Source organism: Canis aureus, unplaced genomic scaffold (genome assembly GCF_053574225.1).
Source record: "Canis aureus isolate CA01 unplaced genomic scaffold, VMU_Caureus_v.1.0 ptg000346l_RagTag, whole genome shotgun sequence".
NCBI lineage: Eukaryota > Metazoa > Chordata > Mammalia > Carnivora > Canidae > Canis > Canis aureus.
Window position 1 is genome coordinate 8,295 of NW_027554570.1, and position 26,369 is coordinate 34,663.

Here is a 26,369-nt window from a genome sequence, read left to right on the forward strand (position 1 = left end):
ATACCAGTGATGACGAGATGTGATCCGAGAAGGCACATTCCAAGGACATCACACCCCTATTGTACAAAAAGGACTACGGTACGGAATAGTTCTTTTTATTGTATCAGAAGTATTTTTCTTTGCAGGCTTCTTTTGAGCCTTTTACCATTCCAGCCTAGCCCCTACTCCTGAACTTGGAGGTTGCTGACCTCCCACCGGCATTATTCCTCTTAACCCACTAGAAGTTCCTCTACTCAACACCTCAGTCCTCCTAGCCTCCGGAGTATCTATTACTTGAGCCCATCATAGTTTAATAGAAGGCAATCGTAAACACATACTTCAAGGCCTATTTATTACAATCTCCTTAGGCGTATATTTTACACTATTACAGGCCTCCGAATACTACGAGACATCTTTTACAATCTCCGACGGAGTGTACGGATCTACCTTTTTTATAGCTACTGGGTTTCACGGACTACATGTAATTATTGGCTCCACATTCCTTATCGTGTGCTTTCTCCGACAACTATACTACCACTTCACATCAAACCACCACTTCGGATTTGAAGCCGCTGCATGATATTGACACTTTGTTGATGTAGTCTGACTATTCTTATATGTATCTATTTATTGATGAGGATCCTATTTCTTTAGTATAACTAGTACAATTGACTTCCAATCAGTTAGCTCCAGATCAACCTGGAAAGAAGTAATAAACGTAATACTAACCTTGATAACTAATGTAACCCTAGCGTCCTTACTTGTACTAATCGCATTCTGACTTCCCCAACTAAATATTTATACAGACAAGACAAGCCCCTACGAATGTGGTTTTGACCCCATGGGATCTGCTCGCCTACCTTTCTCTATAAAATTCTTCCTAGTTGCCATCACATTCCTGCTTTTCGACCTAGAAATCGCACTCCTACTCCCACTTCCCTGAGCGTCACAAACCAACAAGTTGACAACAATACTTATCATAGCACTCCTACTAATCTCCCTCCTAGCTGCAAGCCTAGCGTACGAATGAACCGAAAAGGGGCTAGAATGAACCGAATATGATAATTAGTTTAAGCCAAAACAAATGATTTCGACTCATTAGATTATGATTTATCTCATAATTATCATATGTCCATAGTATATATTAATATCTTTCTGGCATTCATTCTTTCTCTAATAGGTATACTTGTTTATCGATCACACCTAATATCATCGCTACTATGCTTAGAGGGCATAATATTATCACTATTTGTAATAATATCTGTAACTATTCTCAACAACCACCTTACATTAGCCAGCATGATACCAATCGTACTACTAGTATTTGCTGCCTGCGAAGCAGCATTAGGACTATCTCTACTAGTTATAGTATCTAACACCTACGGGACTGATTACGTACAAAACCTAAACCTCTTACAATGCTAAAAATTATCATCCCCACTATCATACTGATCCCCCTTACATGAGTATCAAAGCCTAACATAATCTGAATTAACACGACAACATATGGTTTGCTAATCAGCTTAATCAGCTTATTCTACCTGAATCAACCAAATGATAATACATTGAACCCCTCCTTAATATTTTTCTCTGACTCCCTATCAGCACCGCTACTAGCACTTACAACATGACTTCTACCCCTTATACTTATAGCAAGCCAACACCATTTATCAAAAGAACCCTTAACTCGAAAAAAACTATATATTTCAATACTGATTCTTCTCCAGTTGTTCCTAATTATAACTTTCACCGCCTCTGAACTTATCTTCTTTTACATCCTATTTGAGGCAACACTAATCCCAACCCTGATCATTATTACCCGATGGGGGAATCAAACTGAACGACTAAACGCAGGGCTCTACTTCTTATTTTATACTTTAATAGGATCTCTCCCACTCCTAGTAGCTCTCCTTTACATCCACAATTTCATGGGCTCCCTAAATTTTCTCATAATTCAATACTGAATTCAACCTCTGCCAAACTCCTGATCTAATGTTTTCTTATGATTGGCATGCATGATAGCATTCATAGTAAAGATACCTCTATACGGCCTCCACTTGTGACTACCAAAAGCACACGTAGAGGCCCCTATTGCCGGCTCCATGGTACTTGCCGCCGTACTCCTGAAATTAGGAGGCTATGGCATGATACGAATTACAACCCTACTAAACCCCCTGACCAACTTCATAGCGTATCCTTTCATAATATTATCTCTATGAGGCATAATCATAACAAGCTCTATCTGTCTCCGTCAAACAGATCTAAAATCCCTAATTGCATACTCCTCAGTTAGTCATATGGCACTCGTTATTGTAGCGGTTCTTATTCAAACACCATGAAGTTATATAGGTGCAACAGCCCTAATAATTGCCCATGGTTTAACATCCTCGATGCTATTCTGCTTAGCCAACTCCAATTACGAACGAATCCATAGCCGTACTATGATTCTCGCACGAGGACTTCAAACCCTCCTTCCCCTGATAGCAGCCTGATGGTTATTAGCAAGCCTCACAAATCTGGCTCTTCCTCCAACAATTAATCTTATCGGAGAACTATTTGTAGTGATATCCTCATTCTCATGATCCAACATTACTATTATTCTAATAGGAATTAACATCACCATCACTGCCCTATACTCACTTTATATACTAATCACCACACAGCGTGGTAAATATTCCCACCATATCAAAAATATCAAACCGTCATTCACACGAGAAAATGCCCTAATAACCTTGCATCTACTGCCTCTACTCCTCCTATCCCTTAACCCTAAAATTATTCTCGGTCCCATCTACTGTAAGCATAGTTTAACAAAAACATTAGATTGTGAATCTAATAATAAAAGCTCAAACCTTTTTGCTTACCGAAAAAGTACTGCAAGAACTGCTAACTCATGCTCCCATGTATAAGAACATGGCTTTTTCAACTTTTATAGGATAGAAGTAATCCATTGGTCTTAGGAACCAAAAAATTGGTGCAACTCCAAATAAAAGTAATAAATATATTTACTTCATGCATAATCACAGCTCTAGTCATTCTTACTTTGCCCATCATTATAACCTCTACTAAACTCTACAAAAATAAGCTATACCCATACTATGTAAAAACCGCTACTTCTTACGCATTCATAATTAGCATAATTCCCACAATAATATTCATCTACTCAGGACAGGAAACAATTGTTTCAAACTGACATTGAATAACAATCCAGACCATAAAACTATCCATGAGTTTTAAATTAGACTACTTCTCAATAATCTTTGTGCCCGTAGCCCTTTTTGTCACGTGGTCTATTATAGAGTTTTCTATATGATATATACACTCCGATCCTTATATTAACCGATTTTTCAAGTATCTTCTCTTATTTCTTATTACTATAATAGTCTTAGTCACCGCAAACAACATATTCCAACTATTCATTGGCTGAGAAGGAGTTGGCATTATATCATTTTTACTTATTGGATGATGATACGGCCGAACCGATGCAAATACAGCTGCCCTACAAGCTATCCTCTATAACCGTATTGGAGATGTAGGCTTCATTATAACCATAGCATGGTTTCTATTGAACTTAAACACATGAGACCTTCAACAAATCTTTATTACAACAAACGATAATTTTAATTTGCCGCTACTTGGCTTACTATTAGCAGCTACCGGTAAATCTGCTCAATTCGGCTTACATCCCTGACTCCCCTCAGCCATAGAAGGCCCCACTCCTGTATCAGCCCTACTTCACTCAAGCACAATAGTTGTAGCAGGAGTATTTCTTCTTATCCGCTTTCATCCACTAATAGAGCATAATCAAACTATTCAAACCCTCACTTTATGCTTAGGGGCTATTACTACACTATTTACTGCAATCTGCGCTCTTACACAGAACGATATCAAAAAAATTGTAGCGTTCTCTACCTCAAGCCAACTAGGCCTAATAATAGTAACAATTGGCATTAACCAGCCTTACCTAGCCTTCTTACACATCTGCACTCACGCATTTTTTAAAGCTATGTTATTCATATGTTCAGGGTCAATTATCCACAGCCTAAACGATGAACAAGACATTCGAAAGATAGGTGGCCTATTTAAAGTCCTTCCCTTCACCACAACTTCCCTGATTGTCGGAAGCCTCGCATTAACAGGCATACCTTTCCTTACAGGATTCTACTCCAAAGACCTGATCATCGAGTCCGCTAACACGTCGAATACCAACGCCTGAGCCCTCTTAATTACACTCGTTGCCACATCCCTAACCGCTGCCTACAGCACCCGAATTATATTCTTCGCTCTACTAGGCCAGCCCCGCTTCTCCCCTATAATCCTTATCAACGAGAATAATCCTCTCCTAATTAACTCTATTAAACGACTCCTTATCGGAAGTGTATTTGCAGGATACATTATCTCCCACAGCATCACACCCACCACCATCCCACAGATAACTATGCCTCATTATCTAAAAATGATAGCCCTTGCAGTAACTATCTTGGGTTTCATCCTGGCACTAGAACTAAACCTTACCATACAAGGACTCAAATTTAACTATCCATCTAATTACTTTAAATTTTCCACCCTCCTTGGCTATTATCCAACCATTATGCACCGCCTCACACCTAAAACAAGTTTAACCATCAGCCAGAAATCAGCATCTATACTTCTGGACTCCATCTGACTAGAAAACATCCTACCCAAATCAATCTCGTATTTCCAAATAAAATCTTCTACCCTTATTTCAAATCAAAAGGGTCTCATCAAGCTCTATTTCCTATCGTTCATACTAACTATAATTCTCAGCCTACTAATCCTTAATTACCACGGGTAACTTCCATGATAACCAACACACCAGTTAACAGCGACCAACCTGTAACAATCACCAACCAGGTTCCATAACTATATAAAGCCGCAATACCCATAGCCTCTTCACTAAAAAACCCAGAGTCCCCCGTATCATAAATTACCCAATCCCCTATTCCATTAAACTTTAATACTACCTCCACCTCATCATCCTTCAAAATATAGCAAGCAGTCAACAACTCAGACAATAGACCAGTAATAAAAGCCGCTAGAACAGCCTTATTTGAAACTCACACCTCAGGGTATTGCTCAGTAGCCATAGCAGTTGTATAACCAAATACTACTAATATACCCCCCAAATAAATTAAAAACACTATCAGCCCTAAAAAAGAACCCCCAAAATTCAGAACAATCGCACAACCAATCCCACCGCTAATAATTAGCACAAGCCCACCATAAATAGGAGATGGTTTAGTGGCAAAACCCACAAAACTCATCACAAAAACGATACTTAAAATAAATACAATGTATGTTATCATTATTCCTACATGGAATTTAACCATGACTAATGACATGAAAAATCATCGTTGTATTTCAACTATAAGAACATTAATGACCAACATTCGAAAAACCCACCCACTAGCCAAAATTGTCAACAATTCATTCATTGACCTCCCAGCGCCATCTAACATCTCTGCTTGATGGAATTTCGGGTCCTTATTAGGAGTATGCTTGATTCTACAGATTCTAACAGGTTTATTTCTAGCTATACACTACACATCGGACACGGCCACAGCTTTTTCATCGGTCACCCACATCTGTCGAGACGTTAACTACGGCTGAATTATCCGCTATATACATGCAAATGGCGCTTCCATATTCTTCATCTGCCTATTCATACATGTGGGACGAGGCCTATACTATGGATCCTATGTATTCATAGAAACATGAAACATTGGAATTGTACTACTATTCGCAACCATAGCCACAGCATTCATAGGCTATGTACTGCCGTGAGGACAAATATCATTTTGAGGGGCAACTGTAATCACTAACCTTCTCTCCGCCATCCCCTATATCGGAACCAACTTAGTAGAGTGAATCTGAGGTGGCTTCTCAGTAGACAAAGCAACCTTAACACGATTCTTTGCATTTCATTTTATCTTTCCATTCATCATCGCAGCTCTAGCAATAGTACACCTCCTATTTCTACACGAAACCGGATCCAACAACCCCTCAGGAATCACATCAGACTCAGACAAAATTCCGTTTCACCCCTACTACACAATTAAAGATATCCTAGGAATCCTACTCCTGCTCCTAGTCTTAATATCACTAGTTTTATTTTCACCAGACCTATTAGGAGATCCAGACAACTACACCCCTGCAAACCCCCTAAACACCCCTCCACATATCAAACCTGAATGATACTTCCTATTCGCCTATGCCATCCTACGATCTATCCCTAATAAATTAGGAGGTGTACTCGCCCTAGTATTCTCCATCCTAATTTTAGCATTCATTCCATTCCTCCACACATCTAAGCAACGCAGTATAATATTCCGACCCCTCAGCCAATGCCTATTCTGACTTTTAGTCGCCGATCTTCTCACTTTAACTTGGATTGGAGGACAGCCAGTTGAACACCCTTTCATCATTATCGGACAGGTCGCCTCAATTCTATATTTCACCATCCTATTGATTCTAATGCCAACAATTAGCGTTATCGAAAATAATCTTCTAAAATGAAGAGTCTTTGTAGTATAATCATTACCTTGGTCTTGTAAACCAAAAATGGAGAGTAGTCGCCCTCCCTAAGACTCAAGGAAGAAGCTCTTGCTCCACCATCAGCACCCAAAGCTGAAATTCTTCTTAAACTATTCCCTGACACCCCCTACATTCATATATTGGACCACCTCTACTGTGCTATGTCAGTATCTCCAAAAAATCCTTCTTTCCCTCCCCTATGTACGTCGTGCATTAATGGCTTGCCCCATGCATATAAGCATGTACATGATATTATATCTTTACATAGGACATGTCTAGTCCAATTCCACAACCCATTGATCCTCAACAGTAACTAGATGCATATCACTTAGTCCAATAAGGGCTTAATCACCATGCCTCGAGAAACCATCAATCCTTGCCTGTAATGTCACTCTTCTCGCTCCGGGCCCATGCTAATGTGGGGGTTACTATCATGAAACTATACCTGGCATCTGGTTCTTACCTCAGGGCCATGACTCTATTTATTCCAATCCTACTAATTCTCGCAAATGGGACATCTCGATGGACTAGTGACTAATCAGCCCATGATCACACATAACTGTGGTGTCATGCATTTGGTATCTTTTATTTTTAGGGGGGGAATCTGCTATCACTCATCTATGACCGCAACGGCACTAACTCTAACTTATCTTCTGCTCTCAGGGAATATGCCCGTCGCGGCCCTAATGCAGTCAAATAACTTGTAGCTGGACTTATTCATTATCATTTATCAACTCACGCATAAAATCAAGGTGCTATTCAGTCAATGGTTTCAGGACATATAATTCTAGGACACACGTGTGTACACGTACGTACACGTGTGTACACGTACGTACACGTGTGTACACGTACGTACACGTGTGTACACGTACGTACACGTGTGTACACGTACGTACACGTGTGTACACGTACGTACACGTACGTACACGTACGTACACGTACGTACACGTGTGTACACGTACGTACACGTGTGTACACGTACGTACACGTGTGTACACGTACGTACACGTGTGTACACGTACGTACACGTGTGTACACGTACGTACACGTGTGTACACGTACGTACACGCGCAAGACATTAAGTTAACTTATACAAACCCCCCTTACCCCCCATAAACTCATGTCATCTATTATACACTTATTTATGTCCTGCCAAACCCCAAAAACAGGACTAAGTGCATACAATACTCACAAGCTTTATTTAAATTGTATACAAATGTATTGCTACTCTAGTTAACTTAACACAACAGTCTTACACGCATTCGATCTCGTGGTCTATCTATAGATAGCATCCCCTTTTTTTTTCCTCTCATATTTACTATGTATTTTATTTATTATACACACTACAATTTCAGTATAAGTTAATGTAGCTTAATTAATAAAGCAAGGCACTGAAAATGCCAAGATGAGTCGCACGACTCCATAAACACAAAGGTTTGGTCCTAGCCTTCCTATTAGTTCTTAGTAGACTTACACATGCAAGTCTCCACGCCCCAGTGAGAATGCCCTTAAAATCAGCAGTGATCTAAAGGAGCAGGTATCAAGCACACTCATAAGTAGCTCATAACACCTTGCTAAGCCACACCCCCACGGGATACAGCAGTGATAAAAATTAAGCCATAAACGAAAGTTTGACTAAGCCATACTAAAAAGGGTTGGTAAATTTCGTGCCAGCCACCGCGGTCATACGATTAACCCAAACTAATAGGCCCACGGCGTAAAGCGTGTTTAAGATACCTTTGCACTAAAGTTAAAACTTAACTAAGCCGTAAAAAGCTACAGTTACCATAAAATAGACCACGAAAGTGACTTTATAATAATCTGACTACACGATAGCTAAGACCCAAACTGGGATTAGATACCCCACTATGCTTAGCCCTAAACATAGATAATTTTACAACAAAATAATTCGCCAGAGGACTACTAGCAATAGCTTAAAACTCAAAGGACTTGGCGGTGCTTTATATCCCTCTAGAGGAGCCTGTTCTATAATCGATAAACCCCGATAAACCTCACCACCCTTTGCTAATTCAGTCTATATACCGCCATCTTCAGCAAACCCTCAAAAGGTAGAATAGTAAGCACAATCATTTTACATAAAAAAGTTAGGTCAAGGTGTAACTTATGGGGTGGGAAGAAATGGGCTACATTTTCTACCCAAGAACATTCCACGAACGTTTTTATGAAATTAAAAACTGAAGGAGGATTTAGTAGTAAATTAAGAATAGAGAGCTTAATTGAATAGGGCCATGAAGCACGCACACACCGCCCGTCACCCTCCTCAAGTAATAAGACACAACCATAACCATATTAACTTAACTAAGACACAAGAGGAGACAAGTCGTAACAAGGTAAGCATACCGGAAGGTGTGCTTGGATTAATCAAAGTGTAGCTTAACTAAAGCGTCTGGCCTACACCCAGAAGATTTCATTACTTATGACCACTTTGAACAAAAGCTAGCCCAACTAACCCCAAACTTAAGTATCACAGACATATAAAGTAAAACATTTAGTTAAATAATAAAAGTATAGGAGATAGAAATTTTAATTGGAGCGATAGAGATAGTACCGTAAGGGAATGATGAAAGACATCTTAACAGTATTAAACAGCAAAGATTACCCCTTTTACCTTTTGCATAATGAACTAGCCAGAAACGACTTAACAAAGAGAACTTAAGCTAAGCTCCCCGAAACCAGACGAGCTACCCATAAACAATCTAAAAGGATCAACTCATCTATGTAGCAAAATAGTGAGAAGATTTGTGGGTAGAGGTGAAAAGCCTAACGAGCCTGGTGATAGCTGGTTGCCCACAAACAGAATTTTAGTTCAACTTTAAATTTACCTAAAAAAAAACAAAATTTTAATGTAAATTTAAAATATAGTCTAAGAAGGTACAGCTTCTTAGAATCAGGATACAACCTTTATTAGAGAGTATATACTAACATCACCATAGTTGGCTTAAAAGCAGCCACCAATTGAGAAAGCGTTCCAGCTCAACAAACAATATAACTTAATCCCAATCATATTACATCAACTCCTAATTATACCTCCTGGGCCATTCTATTTAAATATAGAAGCAACAATGCTAGTATGAGTAACAAGAACTATTTTCTCCCCGCATAAGCTTATATCAGAAACGGATAGACCACTGATAGTTAACAATCTGATAATATCAACCCAAAAATGAAATACTTATCTACCCTATTGTTAACCCAACACAGGCATGCATTTAAGGAAAGATTAAAAGGAGTAAAAGGAACTCGGCAAACACAAACCCCGCCTGTTTACCAAAAACATCACCTCCAGCATTTCTAGTATTGGAGGCACTGCCTGCCCAGTGACACTTGTTTAACGGCCGCGGTATCCTGACCGTGCAAAGGTAGCATAATCATTTGTTCTCTAAATAAGGACTTGTATGAATGGCCACACGAGGGTTTAACTGTCTCTTATTCCCAATCAGTGAAATTGACCTTCCCGTGAAGAGGCGGGAATGCCACAATAAGACGAGAAGACCCTATGGAGCTTTAATTAACTAACCCAAACTTATGGATACTAAATACCTACAAGGCATAACATTACACCATTATTGTGGGTTAGCAATTTAGGTTGGGGTGACCTCGGAATATAAAAAAACTCCCGAGTGATTAAAATTTAGACCCACAAGTCAAAATATAACATCACTTATTGATCCAATAATTTTTGATCAACGGAACAAGTTACCCTAGGGATAACAGCGCAATCCTATTCAAGAGTCCATATCGACAATAGGGTTTACGACCTCGATGTTGGATCAGGACATCCTAATGGTGCAGCAGCTATTAAGGGTTCGTTTGTTCAACGATTAAAGTCCTACGTGATCTGAGTTCAGACCGGAGTAATCCAGGTCGGTTTCTATCTATTATATAACCTCCCCCAGTACGAAAGGACAAGGGATGTAAGGCCTACCTCACAAAGGCGCCTTAAAACTAATAGATGAAGTCAACTCAATCTAACCAGTTTATCTCCTCATAAGCCCGAGAAAAGGGGCTTTGTTAGGGTGGCAGAGCCCGGTAACTGCGTAAAACTTAAACCTTTATTATCAGAGGTTCAATTCCTCTCCCTAACAAAATGTTCTTTATCAACATTATCTCTCTTATCATCCCAATCCTTCTTGCCGTAGCCTTCCTCACCCTCGTTGAACGAAAAGTCTTAGGCTACATACAACTTCGAAAAGGGCCTAATATCGTAGGCCCCTACGGCCTCCTTCAACCAATCGCAGATGCAGTAAAACTCTTCACAAAAGAACCTCTACGACCACTTACATCCTCCATATCAATATTCATTCTAGCCCCCATTCTAGCTCTATCACTAGCCCTAACTATATGAATCCCTCTCCCAATGCCCTACCCACTCATTAATATAAACTTAGGAGTCCTATTCATACTAGCAATATCAAGTCTCGCCGTATACTCCATCCTTTGGTCAGGATGAGCCTCAAACTCCAAATACGCTCTAATCGGAGCCCTCCGAGCAGTAGCTCAAACAATCTCATATGAAGTAACACTAGCAATCATTCTCCTATCAGTCCTCCTAATAAATCAGTCCTCCTAATAAACGGGTCATTTACACTATCCACACTAATTATCACCCAAGAACATATATGACTAATCTTTCCGGCCTGGCCCCTAGCCATGATATGATTCATTTCTACTCTAGCAGAAACTAACCGAGCCCCTTCGACTTAACTGAAGGAGAAATCCGAACTAGTTTCTGGATTTAACGTAGAGTATGCAGCGGGGTCCTTTTGCCCTATTCTTTCTAGCAGAGTACGCAAATATCATTATAATAAATATCCTCACAACAATTCTATTCTTCGGTGCATTCCACAACCCATTTATACCAGAACTCTACTCTATTAACTTCACTATAAAAACCCTCTTACTAACTATCTGCTTCCTATGAATTCGAGCATCATACCCTCGATTCCGCTATGATCAATTAATACACTTATTGTGAAAAAATTTTCTACCCCTAACTTTAGCCCTATGCATATGACATGTTGCCTTACCCATTATTACCGCGAGTATCCCACCCCAAACATAAGAATATGTCTGATAAAAGAGTTACTTTGATAGAGTAAATAATAGAGGTTTAAATCCTCTTATTTCTAGAATAATAGGCTTCGAACCTAATCTTAAGAATTCAAAGATCTTCGTGCTACCAAACTTACACTATATTCTACAGTAAGGTCAGCTAAATAAGCTATCGGGCCAATACCCCGAAAATGTTGGTTTATACCCTTCCCGTACTAATAAAACCCCCTATTCTCACTATTATTATAGCAACTATCATGGCAGGACCATAATCGTCATACTAAGCTCGCACTGATTACTGATCTGAATTGGATTCGAAATAAACATGCTAGCCATCATCCCTATCCTCATAAAAAAGTATAATCCACGAGCCATAGAAGCCTCTACAAAATATTTTCTACACAAGCTACTGCCTCAATATTACTAATAATAGGAGTCACCATTAACCTTCTTTACTCCGGCCAATGAGTAATCTCAAAAATCTCAAACCCCATCGCATCCATCAATAAACCACCGCCCTAACAATAAAACTAGGCCTATCTCCATTCCACTTCTGAGTTCCCGAAGTAGCACAAGGAGTAACACTTATATCAGGAATAATCCTACTAACATGACAAAATATCCGCACCTATATCCATCCTATATCAAATCTCCCCATCAATTAACACCAACCTTCTTATACTAATAGCCCTCGCATCCGTTCTAGTAGGAGGCTGAGGCGGACTAAATCAAACTCAACTACGAAAAATCATAGCATACTCCTCCATTGCCCACATAGGCTGAATAGCCGCTATCATTATTTACAACCCTACAATAATAATCCTAAACTTAACTTTATATATTCTAATAACACTATCTACCTTCATACTATTCATATTAAACTCATCCACCACAACCTTATCCTTATCCCACATATGAAATAAATTTCCCCTAATCACCTCCATAATCTTAATCTTATATTATCCCTAGGAGGACTACCCCATTATCTGGCTCATCCCTAAATGAATAATTATTCAAGAATTAACAAAAAATAACATATTATTATTCCAACACTAATAGCATCACCGCTCTACTTAACTTATATTTCTACCTGCGACTCATATAGCACAGCACTTACCATATTCCCGTCCACAAATAACATAAAGATAAAATGACAATTCGAGTACACAAAAAGGGCAACCCTACTACCCCCTTAATCATTATCTCAACTATACTACTCCCGCTAACACCTATAATATCAGTCTTGGACTGGAGTTAGGTTAGACAGACCAAGAGCCTTCAAAGCTCTAAGCAAGTTCTTATACACTTAACCCCTGACCAAATCACCTCTAAGGGCTGCAAGAATCTATCTTACATCAATTGATGCAAATAAACACTTTAATTAAGCTAAGCCCTCCCTAGATTGGTGAGCTTCTACCTCACGAAATTTTAGTTAACAGCTAAATACCCTAGTAACTGGCTTCAATCTACCTTCTCCCGCCGCGTAGAAAAAAAAGGCGGGAGAAGCCCCGGCGGCGTCTAGGCTGCTTTCTTTGAATTTGCAATTCAATATGAAAATTCACCACAGAGCTTGGCAAAAGAGGGACTTAAACCTCTATTTTTAGATTTACAGTCTAATGCTTTTATCAGCCATTTTACCTATGTTCATTAACCGATGACTGTTCTCTACTAATCACAAAGATATTGGTACTTTATACTTACTATTGGGAGCATGAGCCGCATAGTAGGCACTGCCTTGGAGCCTCCTCATCCGAGCCGAACTAGGTCAAGCCCGGTACTTTACTAGGCGACGATCAAATTTATAACGTCGTCGTAACCGCCCATGCTTCCGTAATAATCTTCTTCATAGTCATGCCATTATAATTGGGGGCTTTGGAACTGACTAGTGCCATTAATAATTGGTGCTCCGGACATGGCATTCCCCACGAATAAAATAACATGAGCTTCTGACTTCTTCCTCCATCTTTTCTTCTACTATTAGCATCTTCTTATGGTTGGACCGTTTACCCCCCACTGGCTGGCAATCTGGCCCATGCAGGAGCATCCGTTGATCTTACAATTTTCTCCTTACATTTAGCCGGAGTCTCTTCTATTTTAGGGGCAATTAATTTCATTACTACTATTATCAACATAAAACCCCCTGCAATATCCCAGTATCAAACCCCCCTATTTGTATGATCAGTACTAATTACAGCAGTTCTACTCCTACTATCCCTGCCTGTACTGGCTGCTGGAATTACAATACTTTTAACAGACCGTAATCTTAATACGACATTTTTCGATCCCGCTGGAGGAGGAGACCCTATCCTATATCAACACTTATTCTGATTCTTCGGACATCCTGAAGTTTACATTCTTATCCTGCCAGGGTTCGGAATAATTTCTCACATTGTCACTTACTACTCAGGGAAAAAAGAGCCTTTCGGCTATATAGGAATAGTATGGGCAATAATATCTATTGGGTTTTTAGGCTTTATCGTATGAGCTCACCATATGTTTACTGTAGGAATAGACGTAGACACACGAGCATACTTCACATCCGCCACTATAATTATCGCTATTCCAACAGGAGTAAAAGTATTTAGTTGACTGGCAACACTTCACGGAGGCAATATTAAATGATCTCCAGCTATGCTATGAGCTTTAGGGTTTATTTTCTTATTCACAGTAGGCGGGCTAACAGGCATTGTCCTAGCTAATTCGTCCTTAGACATCGTTCTTCATGATACGTATTATGTTGTAGCTCATTTTCACTATGTGCTCTCAATGGGAGCAGTTTTTGCCATTATGGGAGGATTTGCCCACTGATTCCCCTTATTCTCAGGTTATACTCTTAACGATACTTGAGCAAAGATTCACTTTACAATTATATTTGTGGGAGTAAATATAACTTTCTTCCCTCAGCATTTCCTAGGTTTATCCGGAATACCTCGTCGGTACTCTGACTATCCAGATGCATATACCACCTGAAATACCGTCTCCTCTATAGGATCGTTTATCTCGCTTACAGCGGTGATGCTTATAATTTTTATAATCTGAGAGGCCTTTGCATCCAAACGAGAAGTTGCTATAGTAGAACTTACTACAACTAATATTGAATGACTACATGGATGTCCCCCTCCATATCACACGTTCGAAGAACCTACATATGTAATCCAAAAATAAGAAAGGAAGGAATCGAACCCCCTAAAATTGGTTTCAAGCCAATGTCATAACCACTATGTCTTTCTCAATCAGGAGGTATTAGTAAAATATTACATAACTTTGTCAAGGTTAAATTATAGGTGAAACCCCTATATACCTCTATGGCGTACCCATTTCAACTCGGATTACAGGACGCAACCTCCCCTATTATAGAGGAGCTACTTCATTTTCATGACCATACACTAATAATTGTATTCTTAATCAGTTCTTTAGTTCTCTACATCATTTCCCTAATATTGACTACAAAATTAACTCATACAAGCACAATAGACGCACAGGAAGTAGAAACAGTATGAACTATCCTACCCGCCATTATCCTAATCCTAATCGCTCTACCTTCCCTCCGAATCCTTTATATAATAGACGAAATCAATAACCCCTCTTTAACCGTGAAAACAATAGGCCACCAATGATACTGAAGCTATGAATATACTGATTATGAAGACTTAAACTTTGACTCCTACATAATCCCAACACAAGAATTAAAGCCAGGAGAACTCCGACTATTAGAAGTAGACAACCGAGTTGTCCTCCCAATAGAAATAACCATCCGAATACTTATTTCTTCAGAAGACGTTTTGCATTCATGAGCTGTTCCATCACTAGGTCTAAAAACTGACGCTATTCCAGGACGACTAAACCAAACCACCCTTATAGCCATACGACCGGGACTGTATTATGGCCAGTGCTCTGAAATCTGCGGATCTAACCATAGCTTTATACCCATTGTTCTTGAAATAGTCCCCCTATCTTATTTTGAAACCTGATCTGCCTTAATAGTATAACCTAGACTAGACTTACTCATTAAGAAGCTATAAAGCATTAACCTTTTAAGTTAAAGACTGGGAGTTTTAACCTCCCCTTAATGAAATGCCACAGCTAGACACATCCACCTGATTTATTATAATCTTTTCAATATTTCTCACCCTCTTCATTCTATTCCAACTAAAAATTTCAAATCACCACTACCCGGAAAACCCAATAACCAAGTCTACTAAAATCACTAGTCAACATAATCCTTGAGAAAACAAATGAACGAAAATTTATTCGCCTCTTTCGCTGCCCCCTCAATAATAGGTCTCCCTATTGTAGTACTGATCGTCATATTCCCTTCCATTTTATTCCCAGCACCCAATCGCCTAATCAATAATCGGTTAATCTCCATTCAGCAATGATTAATTCAATTAACATCAAAACAAATACTAGCAATTCATAATCAAAAGGGACGAACCTGAGCTCTCATACTTATATCACTAATTCTATTCATTGGTTCAACTAACCTACTTGGACTACTACCCCACTCATTTACGCCCACGACACAACTCTCTATAAACCTCGGAATAGCAATCCCCCTATGAGCAGGGACAGTAATTACCGGTTTCCGCTATAAGACCAAAGCATCCTTGGCACACTTTCTACCCCAAGGCACCCCTCTTCCCCTAATTCCAATACTAGTAATCATCGAAACTATTAGTCTATTCATTCAACCCATAGCTCTAGCCGTTCGATTAACCGCCAATATTACTGCAGGACACCTCCTAATCCATTTGATTGGAGGGGCTACCTTAGCTCTTATTAATATTAGCGCGACCACAGCTTTCATCACTTTTATTATTTTAATTCTATTTACGATTCTAGAGTTTGCTGTTGCCTTAATTCAAGCCTATGTCTTTACCTTACTAGTAAGTCTATACTTACATGACAACACCTAATGACCCACCAAACTCACGCTTACCATATAGTTAACCCAAGCCCATGACCGCTAACAGGAGCCCTTTCTGCCCTTCTTATAACATCGGGTCTTATCATATGATTTCACTATAACTCAATATCCCTACTTACATTAGGATTCACAACCAACCTGCTAACCATATACCAGTGATGACGAGATGTGATCCGAGAAGGCACATTCCAAGGACATCACACCCCTATTGTACAAAAAGGACTACGGTACGGAATAGTTCTTTTTATTGTATCAGAAGTATTTTTCTTTGCAGGCTTCTTTTGAGCCTTTTACCATTCCAGCCTAGCCCCTACTCCTGAACTTGGAGGTTGCTGACCTCCCACCGGCATTATTCCTCTTAACCCACTAGAAGTTCCTCTACTCAACACCTCAGTCCTCCTAGCCTCCGGAGTATCTATTACTTGAGCCCATCATAGTTTAATAGAAGGCAATCGTAAACACATACTTCAAGGCCTATTTATTACAATCTCCTTAGGCGTATATTTTACACTATTACAGGCCTCCGAATACTACGAGACATCTTTTACAATCTCCGACGGAGTGTACGGATCTACCTTTTTTATAGCTACTGGGTTTCACGGACTACATGTAATTATTGGCTCCACATTCCTTATCGTGTGCTTTCTCCGACAACTATACTACCACTTCACATCAAACCACCACTTCGGATTTGAAGCCGCTGCATGATATTGACACTTTGTTGATGTAGTCTGACTATTCTTATATGTATCTATTTATTGATGAGGATCCTATTTCTTTAGTATAACTAGTACAATTGACTTCCAATCAGTTAGCTCCAGATCAACCTGGAAAGAAGTAATAAACGTAATACTAACCTTGATAACTAATGTAACCCTAGCGTCCTTACTTGTACTAATCGCATTCTGACTTCCCCAACTAAATATTTATACAGACAAGACAAGCCCCTACGAATGTGGTTTTGACCCCATGGGATCTGCTCGCCTACCTTTCTCTATAAAATTCTTCCTAGTTGCCATCACATTCCTGCTTTTCGACCTAGAAATCGCACTCCTACTCCCACTTCCCTGAGCGTCACAAACCAACAAGTTGACAACAATACTTATCATAGCACTCCTACTAATCTCCCTCCTAGCTGCAAGCCTAGCGTACGAATGAACCGAAAAGGGGCTAGAATGAACCGAATATGATAATTAGTTTAAGCCAAAACAAATGATTTCGACTCATTAGATTATGATTTATCTCATAATTATCATATGTCCATAGTATATATTAATATCTTTCTGGCATTCATTCTTTCTCTAATAGGTATACTTGTTTATCGATCACACCTAATATCATCGCTACTATGCTTAGAGGGCATAATATTATCACTATTTGTAATAATATCTGTAACTATTCTCAACAACCACCTTACATTAGCCAGCATGATACCAATCGTACTACTAGTATTTGCTGCCTGCGAAGCAGCATTAGGACTATCTCTACTAGTTATAGTATCTAACACCTACGGGACTGATTACGTACAAAACCTAAACCTCTTACAATGCTAAAAATTATCATCCCCACTATCATACTGATCCCCCTTACATGAGTATCAAAGCCTAACATAATCTGAATTAACACGACAACATATGGTTTGCTAATCAGCTTAATCAGCTTATTCTACCTGAATCAACCAAATGATAATACATTGAACCCCTCCTTAATATTTTTCTCTGACTCCCTATCAGCACCGCTACTAGCACTTACAACATGACTTCTACCCCTTATACTTATAGCAAGCCAACACCATTTATCAAAAGAACCCTTAACTCGAAAAAAACTATATATTTCAATACTGATTCTTCTCCAGTTGTTCCTAATTATAACTTTCACCGCCTCTGAACTTATCTTCTTTTACATCCTATTTGAGGCAACACTAATCCCAACCCTGATCATTATTACCCGATGGGGGAATCAAACTGAACGACTAAACGCAGGGCTCTACTTCTTATTTTATACTTTAATAGGATCTCTCCCACTCCTAGTAGCTCTCCTTTACATCCACAATTTCATGGGCTCCCTAAATTTTCTCATAATTCAATACTGAATTCAACCTCTGCCAAACTCCTGATCTAATGTTTTCTTATGATTGGCATGCATGATAGCATTCATAGTAAAGATACCTCTATACGGCCTCCACTTGTGACTACCAAAAGCACACGTAGAGGCCCCTATTGCCGGCTCCATGGTACTTGCCGCCGTACTCCTGAAATTAGGAGGCTATGGCATGATACGAATTACAACCCTACTAAACCCCCTGACCAACTTCATAGCGTATCCTTTCATAATATTATCTCTATGAGGCATAATCATAACAAGCTCTATCTGTCTCCGTCAAACAGATCTAAAATCCCTAATTGCATACTCCTCAGTTAGTCATATGGCACTCGTTATTGTAGCGGTTCTTATTCAAACACCATGAAGTTATATAGGTGCAACAGCCCTAATAATTGCCCATGGTTTAACATCCTCGATGCTATTCTGCTTAGCCAACTCCAATTACGAACGAATCCATAGCCGTACTATGATTCTCGCACGAGGACTTCAAACCCTCCTTCCCCTGATAGCAGCCTGATGGTTATTAGCAAGCCTCACAAATCTGGCTCTTCCTCCAACAATTAATCTTATCGGAGAACTATTTGTAGTGATATCCTCATTCTCATGATCCAACATTACTATTATTCTAATAGGAATTAACATCACCATCACTGCCCTATACTCACTTTATATACTAATCACCACACAGCGTGGTAAATATTCCCACCATATCAAAAATATCAAACCGTCATTCACACGAGAAAATGCCCTAATAACCTTGCATCTACTGCCTCTACTCCTCCTATCCCTTAACCCTAAAATTATTCTCGGTCCCATCTACTGTAAGCATAGTTTAACAAAAACATTAGATTGTGAATCTAATAATAAAAGCTCAAACCTTTTTGCTTACCGAAAAAGTACTGCAAGAACTGCTAACTCATGCTCCCATGTATAAGAACATGGCTTTTTCAACTTTTATAGGATAGAAGTAATCCATTGGTCTTAGGAACCAAAAAATTGGTGCAACTCCAAATAAAAGTAATAAATATATTTACTTCATGCATAATCACAGCTCTAGTCATTCTTACTTTGCCCATCATTATAACCTCTACTAAACTCTACAAAAATAAGCTATACCCATACTATGTAAAAACCGCTACTTCTTACGCATTCATAATTAGCATAATTCCCACAATAATATTCATCTACTCAGGACAGGAAACAATTGTTTCAAACTGACATTGAATAACAATCCAGACCATAAAACTATCCATGAGTTTTAAATTAGACTACTTCTCAATAATCTTTGTGCCCGTAGCCCTTTTTGTCACGTGGTCTATTATAGAGTTTTCTATATGATATATACACTCCGATCCTTATATTAACCGATTTTTCAAGTATCTTCTCTTATTTCTTATTACTATAATAGTCTTAGTCACCGCAAACAACATATTCCAACTATTCATTGGCTGAGAAGGAGTTGGCATTATATCATTTTTACTTATTGGATGATGATACGGCCGAACCGATGCAAATACAGCTGCCCTACAAGCTATCCTCTATAACCGTATTGGAGATGTAGGCTTCATTATAACCATAGCATGGTTTCTATTGAACTTAAACACATGAGACCTTCAACAAATCTTTATTACAACAAACGATAATTTTAATTTGCCGCTACTTGGCTTACTATTAGCAGCTACCGGTAAATCTGCTCAATTCGGCTTACATCCCTGACTCCCCTCAGCCATAGAAGGCCCCACTCCTGTATCAGCCCTACTTCACTCAAGCACAATAGTTGTAGCAGGAGTATTTCTTCTTATCCGCTTTCATCCACTAATAGAGCATAATCAAACTATTCAAACCCTCACTTTATGCTTAGGGGCTATTACTACACTATTTACTGCAATCTGCGCTCTTACACAGAACGATATCAAAAAAATTGTAGCGTTCTCTACCTCAAGCCAACTAGGCCTAATAATAGTAACAATTGGCATTAACCAGCCTTACCTAGCCTTCTTACACATCTGCACTCACGCATTTTTTAAAGCTATGTTATTCATATGTTCAGGGTCAATTATCCACAGCCTAAACGATGAACAAGACATTCGAAAGATAGGTGGCCTATTTAAAGTCCTTCCCTTCACCACAACTTCCCTGATTGTCGGAAGCCTCGCATTAACAGGCATACCTTTCCTTACAGGATTCTACTCCAAAGACCTGATCATCGAGTCCGCTAACACGTCGAATACCAACGCCTGAGCCCTCTTAATTACACTCGTTGCCACATCCCTAACCGCTGCCTACAGCACCCGAATTATATTCTTCGCTCTACTAGGCCAGCCCCGCTTCTCCCCTATAATCCTTATCAACGAGAATAATCCTCTCCTAATTAACTCTATTAAACGACTCCTTATCGGAAGTGTATTTGCAGGATACATTATCTCCCACAGCATCACACCCACCACCATCCCACAGATAACTATGCCTCATTATCTAAAAATGATAGCCCTTGCAGTAACTATCTTGGGTTTCATCCTGGCACTAGAACTAAACCTTACCATACAAGGACTCAAATTTAACTATCCATCTAATTACTTTAAATTTTCCACCCTCCTTGGCTATTATCCAACCATTATGCACCGCCTCACACCTAAAACAAGTTTAACCATCAGCCAGAAATCAGCATCTATACTTCTGGACTCCATCTGACTAGAAAACATCCTACCCAAATCAATCTCGTATTTCCAAATAAAATCTTCTACCCTTATTTCAAATCAAAAGGGTCTCATCAAGCTCTATTTCCTATCGTTCATACTAACTATAATTCTCAGCCTACTAATCCTTAATTACCACGGGTAACTTCCATGATAACCAACACACCAGTTAACAGCGACCAACCTGTAACAATCACCAACCAGGTTCCATAACTATATAAAGCCGCAATACCCATAGCCTCTTCACTAAAAAACCCAGAGTCCCCCGTATCATAAATTACCCAATCCCCTATTCCATTAAACTTTAATACTACCTCCACCTCATCATCCTTCAAAATATAGCAAGCAGTCAACAACTCAGACAATAGACCAGTAATAAAAGCCGCTAGAACAGCCTTATTTGAAACTCACACCTCAGGGTATTGCTCAGTAGCCATAGCAGTTGTATAACCAAATACTACTAATATACCCCCCAAATAAATTAAAAACACTATCAGCCCTAAAAAAGAACCCCCAAAATTCAGAACAATCGCACAACCAATCCCACCGCTAATAATTAGCACAAGCCCACCATAAATAGGAGATGGTTTAGTGGCAAAACCCACAAAACTCATCACAAAAACGATACTTAAAATAAATACAATGTATGTTATCATTATTCCTACATGGAATTTAACCATGACTAATGACATGAAAAATCATCGTTGTATTTCAACTATAAGAACATTAATGACCAACATTCGAAAAACCCACCCACTAGCCAAAATTGTCAACAATTCATTCATTGACCTCCCAGCGCCATCTAACATCTCTGCTTGATGGAATTTCGGGTCCTTATTAGGAGTATGCTTGATTCTACAGATTCTAACAGGTTTATTTCTAGCTATACACTACACATCGGACACGGCCACAGCTTTTTCATCGGTCACCCACATCTGTCGAGACGTTAACTACGGCTGAATTATCCGCTATATACATGCAAATGGCGCTTCCATATTCTTCATCTGCCTATTCATACATGTGGGACGAGGCCTATACTATGGATCCTATGTATTCATAGAAACATGAAACATTGGAATTGTACTACTATTCGCAACCATAGCCACAGCATTCATAGGCTATGTACTGCCGTGAGGACAAATATCATTTTGAGGGGCAACTGTAATCACTAACCTTCTCTCCGCCATCCCCTATATCGGAACCAACTTAGTAGAGTGAATCTGAGGTGGCTTCTCAGTAGACAAAGCAACCTTAACACGATTCTTTGCATTTCATTTTATCTTTCCATTCATCATCGCAGCTCTAGCAATAGTACACCTCCTATTTCTACACGAAACCGGATCCAACAACCCCTCAGGAATCACATCAGACTCAGACAAAATTCCGTTTCACCCCTACTACACAATTAAAGATATCCTAGGAATCCTACTCCTGCTCCTAGTCTTAATATCACTAGTTTTATTTTCACCAGACCTATTAGGAGATCCAGACAACTACACCCCTGCAAACCCCCTAAACACCCCTCCACATATCAAACCTGAATGATACTTCCTATTCGCCTATGCCATCCTACGATCTATCCCTAATAAATTAGGAGGTGTACTCGCCCTAGTATTCTCCATCCTAATTTTAGCATTCATTCCATTCCTCCACACATCTAAGCAACGCAGTATAATATTCCGACCCCTCAGCCAATGCCTATTCTGACTTTTAGTCGCCGATCTTCTCACTTTAACTTGGATTGGAGGACAGCCAGTTGAACACCCTTTCATCATTATCGGACAGGTCGCCTCAATTCTATATTTCACCATCCTATTGATTCTAATGCCAACAATTAGCGTTATCGAAAATAATCTTCTAAAATGAAGAGTCTTTGTAGTATAATCATTACCTTGGTCTTGTAAACCAAAAATGGAGAGTAGTCGCCCTCCCTAAGACTCAAGGAAGAAGCTCTTGCTCCACCATCAGCACCCAAAGCTGAAATTCTTCTTAAACTATTCCCTGACACCCCCTACATTCATATATTGGACCACCTCTACTGTGCTATGTCAGTATCTCCAAAAAATCCTTCTTTCCCTCCCCTATGTACGTCGTGCATTAATGGCTTGCCCCATGCATATAAGCATGTACATGATATTATATCTTTACATAGGACATGTCTAGTCCAATTCCACAACCCATTGATCCTCAACAGTAACTAGATGCATATCACTTAGTCCAATAAGGGCTTAATCACCATGCCTCGAGAAACCATCAATCCTTGCCTGTAATGTCACTCTTCTCGCTCCGGGCCCATGCTAATGTGGGGGTTACTATCATGAAACTATACCTGGCATCTGGTTCTTACCTCAGGGCCATGACTCTATTTATTCCAATCCTACTAATTCTCGCAAATGGGACATCTCGATGGATCACACATAACTGTGGTGTCATGCATTTGGTATCTTTTATTTTTAGGGGGGGAATCTGCTATCACTCATCTATGACCGCAACGGCACTAACTCTAACTTATCTTCTGCTCTCAGGGAATATGCCCGTCGCGGCCCTAATGCAGTCAAATAACTTGTAGCTGGACTTATTCATTATCATTTATCAACTCACGCATAAAATCAAGGTGCTATTCAGTCAATGGTTTCAGGACATATAATTCTAGGACACACGTGTGTACACGTACGTACACGTGTGTACACGTACGTACACGTGTGTACACGTACGTACACGTGTGTACACGTACGTACACGTGTGTACACGTACGTACACGTGTGTACACGTACGTACACGTGTGTACACGTACGTACACGTACACGTACACGTGTGTACACGTACGTACACGTGTGTACACGTACGTACACGTGTGTACACGTACGTACACGTGTGTACACGTACGTACACGTGTGTACACGTACGTACACGTGTGTACACGTACGTACACGTGTGTACACGTACGTACACGCGCAAGACATTAAGTTAACTTATACAAACCCCCCTTACCCCCCATAAACTCATGTCATCTATTATACACTTATTTATGTCCTGCCAAACCCCAAAAACAGGACTAAGTGCATACAATACTCACAAGCTTTATTTAAATTGTATACAAATGTATTGCTACTCTAGTTAACTTAACACAACAGTCTTACACGCATTCGATCTCGTGGTCTATCTATAGATAGCATCCCCTTTTTTTTTCCTCTCATATTTACTATGTATTTTATTTATTATACACACTACAATTTCAGTATAAGTTAATGTAGCTTAATTAATAAAGCAAGGCACTGAAAATGCCAAGATGAGTCGCACGACTCCATAAACACAAAGGTTTGGTCCTAGCCTTCCTATTAGTTCTTAGTAGACTTACACATGCAAGTCTCCACGCCCCAGTGAGAATGCCCTTAAAATCAGCAGTGATCTAAAGGAGCAGGTATCAAGCACACTCTTAAGTAGCTCATAACACCTTGCTAAGCCACACCCCCACGGGATACAGCAGTGATAAAAATTAAGCCATAAACGAAAGTTTGACTAAGCCATACTAAAAAGGGTTGGTAAATTTCGTGCCAGCCACCGCGGTCATACGATTAACCCAAACTAATAGGCCCACGGCGTAAAGCGTGTTTAAGATACCTTTGCACTAAAGTTAAAACTTAACTAAGCCGTAAAAAGCTACAGTTACCATAAAATAGACCACGAAAGTGACTTTATAATAATCTGACTACACGATAGCTAAGACCCAAACTGGGATTAGATACCCCACTATGCTTAGCCCTAAACATAGATAATTTTACAACAAAATAATTCGCCAGAGGACTACTAGCAATAGCTTAAAACTCAAAGGACTTGGCGGTGCTTTATATCCCTCTAGAGGAGCCTGTTATAATCGATAAACCCCGATAAACCTCACCACCCTTTGCTAATTCAGTCTATATACCGCCATCTTCAGCAAACCCTCAAAAGGTAGAATAGTAAGCACAATCATTTTACATAAAAAAGTTAGGTCAAGGTGTAACTTATGGGGTGGGAAGAAATGGGCTACATTTTCTACCCAAGAACATTCCACGAACGTTTTTATGAAATTAAAAACTGAAGGAGGATTTAGTAGTAAATTAAGAATAGAGAGCTTAATTGAATAGGGCCATGAAGCACGCACACACCGCCCGTCACCCTCCTCAAGTAATAAGACACAACCATAACCATATTAACTTAACTAAGACACAAGAGGAGACAAGTCGTAACAAGGTAAGCATACCGGAAGGTGTGCTTGGATTAATCAAAGTGTAGCTTAACTAAAGCGTCTGGCCTACACCCAGAAGATTTCATTACTTATGACCACTTTGAACAAAAGCTAGCCCAACTAACCCCAAACTTAAGTATCACAGACATATAAAGTAAAACATTTAGTTAAATAATAAAAGTATAGGAGATAGAAATTTTAATTGGAGCGATAGAGATAGTACCGTAAGGGAATGATGAAAGACATCTTAACAGTATTAAACAGCAAAGATTACCCCTTTTACCTTTTGCATAATGAACTAGCCAGAAACGACTTAACAAAGAGAACTTAAGCTAAGCTCCCCGAAACCAGACGAGCTACCCATAAACAATCTAAAAGGATCAACTCATCTATGTAGCAAAATAGTGAGAAGATTTGTGGGTAGAGGTGAAAAGCCTAACGAGCCTGGTGATAGCTGGTTGCCCACAAACAGAATTTTAGTTCAACTTTAAATTTACCTAAAAAAAAACAAAATTTTAATGTAAATTTAAAATATAGTCTAAGAAGGTACAGCTTCTTAGAATCAGGATACAACCTTTATTAGAGAGTATATACTAACATCACCATAGTTGGCTTAAAAGCAGCCACCAATTGAGAAAGCGTTCCAGCTCAACAAACAATATAACTTAATCCCAATCATATTACATCAACTCCTAATTATACCTCCTGGGCCATTCTATTTAAATATAGAAGCAACAATGCTAGTATGAGTAACAAGAACTATTTTCTCCCCGCATAAGCTTATATCAGAAACGGATAGACCACTGAT

The 26,369-nt window shown here is 39.3% G+C and overlaps 2 pseudogenes; both read left to right on the forward strand.

The window, feature by feature from the left end:
* The first annotated feature begins 7,963 nt into the window (after positions 1 to 7,963).
* On the forward strand, positions 7,964 to 8,918 carry LOC144310024 (18S ribosomal RNA; annotated as a pseudogene).
* A 15,728-nt stretch (positions 8,919 to 24,646) lies between these two features.
* On the forward strand, positions 24,647 to 25,599 carry LOC144310026 (18S ribosomal RNA; annotated as a pseudogene).
* Positions 25,600 to 26,369: the final 770 nt, after the last annotated feature.